We start from the raw sequence: 6,420 nt of genomic DNA on the forward strand, positions 1-6,420 counted from the left end.
ACTCCAATGCTCCCTTACCTAATGCACAACCTCCTACCTGTCAACATCTTCTGCAGAGTGCCTCCTGTCTTACAATTGGTGAACCAACATTGACACATCATTATTGACCCGGTCCATGGTTTATATATGGATTCATTCTTGGTGTGCACATTCTATGGGTTTGGATAAACTTATAATGACATGTATCCACCATTATATACCTTACGGAGTATTTCACTGCACTAAAATTCCCCTGTGCCCCATAGACTCATCTTTTTCTTTCCTCTAAACCTTGGCAACCTCTGATCTTTTTTTTTTTCTTTTTCCCCTAGGTATTACATAGTCAGAATTGTATAGTTTGAAAAAGATTTTTCTCAGCAAAGGAAATAATCAATAATGTGCAAAGAGAGCCAACAGAGTGGGAAAAAATCTTTTGCACATACACTTCAGATAGAGTGCTAATCTCCAAAATTTATAAAGAACTTAAAAAACTTTACACCAAAAATATAAATAACCCTATCAATGAATGGGCTAAGGAACTGAGCAGACCCTTCACAAAAGAAGATAAACAGGCGATCAACAAATATATGAAAAAGTGCTCATCATCTCTAGTAATTAGAGAAATGCAAATCAAAACAACCCTAAGATTTCGTCTCACTCCAGTTAGAATGGCTGTTATCAAGAACACAAGCAATAATAAGTGTTGGCGTGGATGTGGGGGGAAAGGCACACTCATACATTGCTGGTGGAGTTGCAAATTGGTGCAGCCACTTTGGAAAGCAGTATGGAGATTCCTCAGAAAACTTGGAATGGACTCACCATTTGACCTAGTGATCCCACTCCTCGGTTTATACCCAAAGGACTTAAAATTAGCATACTACAGTAACACAGCTGCATCAATGTTTATAGCTGCTCAATTCACAATAGCTAGATTGTGGAACCAAACTAGATGCCCTTCAACAGATGAATCGATAAAGAAACTGTGGTGTATGTAACAGTGGACTATTATTCAACCGTAAAGAAGAATAAAATTATGACTTTTGCAAGTAAATGGATGGAGTTGGAGAATATCATGCTAAGTGAAATAACCCAATCCCAAAAAACCAAAGGCCAAATATTTTCTCTAATAAGTGGATAATGATGATACATAATGGGGGGAAGATGTCAGGGGTGTAAGAGAAGAATGGAGGAACTTTGGATTGTGTAGAGGGAAAGGGGTGGGAGGGGTTGGGGAAAGGAAAGATAGTGGACTGAGACAAATACCATTATTATATGTAAATGTATGATTACATGAATGGTGTGAATCTACATTATGTACAACCATGGAAATGAAAAGTTGTACCCCATTTGTGTACAATGAATCAAAATCCAGTCTGTAAACATAAAAAAAAATTTAAAAAGATAAAGCAGACATTTTGAAGAGGTAAAAGAGACCATTAAAACAAATCTTGTATTTAAAAAAACAAAGAATTGTATAATATGGAGTCAGTTTAGGTTAACTTGCTTCACTTAGTAATATGCATTTGAGGTTTCTCCATGTATTTTCAAGATTTCTCAGTTCATTTCTATTTAGTGCTGAATTATATTCTATTTTTTCATTGGACCATTCACCTGTGGAAGGACATCTTGGTTGCTTCCAAGTTTGGGCAATTATGAATAAAACTGCAATAAACATGCAAGTATGTGCAGGTTTTTGTGTAGAACATATTTTTAAATCATTTGGATAAATACCAAGGAATGCAATTACTGGATCATACACTGAGTATATTTAATCATATAAGAATATACCAAACTGTTGTTTAAAGTAGCTATACTACATTGCATTCCCACCAGCCACTAATGGAAGCTCCTGTTGCTTTATATCCTCGCCAGAAATTGCTCTTGTCAGTGTTTTGCATTTTGGTCACTCTAGTAGGTGTATCTTACTGTCTTAGCTTGCAACCCCCTAGTAATATACCATGTCCTTTTTATGTAGAAAACACAGATGTACACAAACACATATACACTATGCCTACGGTATTGAAATTTCACACCCCTCACGGGGAGCAATAATGAAATGAAAAAATGAGAAATACTAGCTAGGAGGTCAGAGAGACAGCATAGGGAGAGAGAGAATCAGGAGAGAGGGATGGGCCATTCTAAGGCCTCACAGGGAGTGTAAGCAACTAGACACGACAGTGGGAAAGAAACTCCATGTGAACAGCAGAATCAAAGTTAATTTTTTCGATAGTTGTTTCACTGTATTTTTTAGGGACTAATGACAAGGAAAAATGTTTGTATATGTTCAGTGTAGATACAGTTTTGTTTCTGAATATTTTTCAACAAAGATTGGTTGAATCTGCAGATACAAAGGGCTAAGTTATCTGGGTAGCTACATCCATGAATTATTTTTTCCCTGCCCAAACTCCTCTGTTTGGAAAATAATGTACATGACAATTTTTGCCCCAAATAGAAATAAATGACAGATTAACTATTGTGTGTGAATTTTCCTCCATCCAGTGCCTGAAGAGAAGCAAGTTGAGGTGTGTTATGAGAGGAGGGAAGGAGGGAAAATTGAGATGGTAAGAAAAGATAACAGCTGAAACGCAGATTTTAGATTCTTTTGAGAATCAAAAAACATAAATGGACTACTTTACAACAGCAAATTAGCCCACAGCCTGTGACTATATATTTAAACTTCAGAAAAATCAAAATGCCAGTAATTCTTGAAGAGATCCTCCAGTCAAGGAGCATTGGAACCACAGATCTTTAGAACTGAAGTTTTCTTTAGAGATTTCTATATTCTCTCATCACATTGATTGGGTCAATTTGAAAACTAACTTAGTGCCAATATACTCCCCAGAGAAGGCTATTTTTATAATTAAACACAATCTCAAAGTATGTAATTTGCTGTCAGAAAACAATAACTTGCACATCTGCTGCGTTAAATAAATTTATATTTGCCAAGATGAAATTGTTTGGTAAAGTTTTATGTCACATCTATCACCCCAGTGCATGTTTATTGATGTTTATCATCACTTTTTCCAGTGCAAAGATAAAACTGTTAAAAGACAGCTGAAGCAAGTCTCCTTCTGACAGGCTAGCCCATAATTTACAGACTTTTGAGTGATTACTGACACTTGCAGTGAGCTCATAAACCCAGAGGTTTGGCTGATAAGTAGAAAAAGGTACACTCATACTTTGCTGATGGGATGGCAAACTGGCTCAACCACTCTAGAAAGCAGTATGGAGATTCCTCAGAAAACTTGGGAGGGGAAATCATCATTTGACTCAGCTATCCCACTCCTCGGCCTATACCCAAAGGACTTAAAATCAGCATACTACAGTGACACAGCCACATCAATGTTTATAGCAGCTCAATTCACAACAGCTAAACTGTGGAACCAATATGGGTGTCTTTCAATAAATGAATGAATAAAGAAAATGTATATATACACTATGGAATATTACTCAGCCTTAAAGAAGAATGAAATGATGACATTTGCTGGATAGCAAATGATGGATGGAGCTGGAGAATAGCATGCTAAGTGAAATAAGTCAGTACTAAAAAACAAAAGGCCAAATATTTGCTCTGATATGTGGATGCTAGGGAAGAAGAAAGTTATTTTGGATTAGGCAGAGGGGAGTGAAGGGAGGGGAGTGGGGATGGGGGCAAGAAGAACACTAGAATGAACTGGACATGATTACCCTATGTGCATATATGACTACATGACCAATGTGATTCTATATCATGTAATGAGAAGTTATGCTCCATTTATGTATGATGTGTCAAAGTGCATTCTACTGTCATGTATAAGTGATTAGAACAAATAAAAGAAAAAGAGAATGGAGAGCTGAGCAAAAAGCAAAAAGCAAAAAAAAAAAAAGGATGCTTAGTTCAAAGTCCATAAAACAAGTAATCAGTAACACTACACATCAGCCAAACCTCTGAATTTAAAGTTAATTTTAATAATCTGGTTGAGTCACTCAGGGTTTTTCAGAGAAACAAAACAAATAGGTTGTGTGTGTGTGTGTGTGTGTGTGTGTGTGTGTGTGTGTATATAGATATAATGATTTTATAAATAGATATACACAAAGAGACTTATTATAAAATATTGCCTCATGAAATTATGGAAGTCGACAAGTTTCAAGATCTATAGTTGACAAACTGGAGACCCAGGAGGGCTGATGGTACTAGTTTTAGTATGAGATCGAAGGCCAGAGAACCAGGAGAGTTGATGTAGATCCAGTCATAAGTCCAGCAGCCTCAAGACCCAGGAAGAGCTGATGCTTTAGTGCAAATCTGAAGGCAAGAGAGAAAACCATGCCCAGCCCAAAGACTGTCAGCAAGACGAGCTCCCGCTTACTCAGCCTTTTTGTTCTCTTCAGACTTTCCATTGATTAGATGAGGCCCACTCATATAATGGAGGGCAATCTGTTTTACTCAGTCTGTCAATTTAAATGTTAAATTCGTCCAAAAATACCCTCACAGAAACACCCAGCGTGTCTGACATAATATCTGGGCATCCTAGCGTACAGTTGAGATGACAGTTTAAAGTAAGTATCACACAGGTCTAGTGGATAGTGGAACCTGAGTTTCAGAGCTCAGGCCCAGGGTTCCCTTGCTGATGAATCCTGGGGGTGGATGATGAGTCTAACGGTCAAGGCGGGCTCTCCCTCACAACCACCGTTCCTCTTTCTGAAGTTCAGGGCGTAAGACCACTGGCCTGATGTCTAGGTTCAAATATCGACTTGAAGTAGTTGTGCAAACTTGACTCACATTCTTTAGCCTCTGTAAAACAGAAATAATAATAGTATCTACCTCAGGGATTTGTTGTAAAGAATAAATAAGTTAATATAAAGCATTTAGAATAATCTCCTGCTACATGATAAGTGTCAAAACTCATCTAAAACCAGTGTAAATCAACTGTGGGGTGTGGAAACCACAGGTGAATTGAGCACCCACAACAAATGTTAGTGCTTGCTGCTGATTGTTAAAATATCAGTTATTTTGGTTGTTCTCACTCAGGCAGCTTTGACCTGGCCATGACACTAACCTTAGAGAAGATCAGCATTGTGAACGTTGGGGTTTGCAGTACTGCTTTGCTTTGCTGAACTCACCTGGAGGCCTGTAGCATTTAAGGGGGAGCTCAGAGCAATTCCTGCAACCTATTCCTTTGCATGGTAGGAAAACAGAGACCAACCGATAGTCCACCCGAAGAGGCCAGTGAAATCCCCACATAGACCATTCTCCCCGCAGAGCTCCACAAGGCTTGGGATTGTAACTTATAGATTTATGAATACTATGTGGAATCAAGCTAGTTCACGTATCTATCACCTCAAATACCATTTTTATGGTGAGAACATTTGAAATTTACTCTCAGTATTTTTGAAATGTACAGTACTTTACTATTAACTGTATTCACCGCACTATGCAAAAGATCTGTATGAACATATTCTTCTGTGAGATCTTGTGACCTTTGGCCATCATCACCCCCCTTCCCCCCAGCCTAGTCTCTGAAACCACCAATCAACTCACTGCTTCTACCAGCTCAATTGTCTTCAATTCTGAGACCTTGCAGTATTTGTCTTCCTGTGCCTGGTTTCAACTTAGCATGATTTAATTTATCACATTGCTTTATACCCCATAAACTTATATAATTACAAATTGTCATTTTGCAATGTTAAAAAACTAAGCAAAATCTGCATTGAAAGTGCCAATACCCTTCAGTCAAAGACCTTTAGAAACAGGTCTGTAATTGAATACATTTGTATTTGTTGACTCATTATTTATAGAGAGAAAGCACACCATTGGAGCTGTGGGGTGGTCCCAGCAAGAGGTGTTAGGAGGGACTGGTAGGATTGCTCTCTCCTGATAGCTTGGGGTTTGTGTTAGGTGATTTGGAGAGAGGGGTCAAGTGTCAGAGCTTTGCTTCAGAATGGATGCTATAAGGAAATAGGGGCAATAACCCTTTTCTAGATGTTGAGTGAGACTTCAGCTATGATTGGTGAAGAAGCAAAAGTTACTCATGTTAGCCAGGACTGGGAGATGTTTATGTGGCAATGTTTATGTTTTTGTTTACTTTCACATGTAATTACCTTTGATTATGCGTTTGTCTTAACCAACATAGTAATATGGTGGCTTTCTCTTGAAATGGTTAATGTTAGACAAGAAAACATCACAGCCTAGCCATGAGGGTCAGGTCAGGTCCCTTGTAACAGGGTCTCATTTTTTCTTTCTCAGACTTAAATTTCTTCATTGAGAAGGCTTTTAAATTCTCCACATGATACTTTAAGGGAATTAAAGATATCACTTAACATTTTTCAAGTACACACACGTTTTATAAACTCTTTTGTAGCAATGTTCTTTGGATGACTTATTTAGCAGAAGGATTTGCGATACTAATCACAAAAGCATATTTTACGAAAAAAAAAGCATTTGCATGCTATAAAAATGTTAGC

Source organism: Sciurus carolinensis, chromosome 8, assembly GCF_902686445.1.
Source record: "Sciurus carolinensis chromosome 8, mSciCar1.2, whole genome shotgun sequence".
Classification (NCBI taxonomy): domain Eukaryota; kingdom Metazoa; phylum Chordata; class Mammalia; order Rodentia; family Sciuridae; genus Sciurus; species Sciurus carolinensis.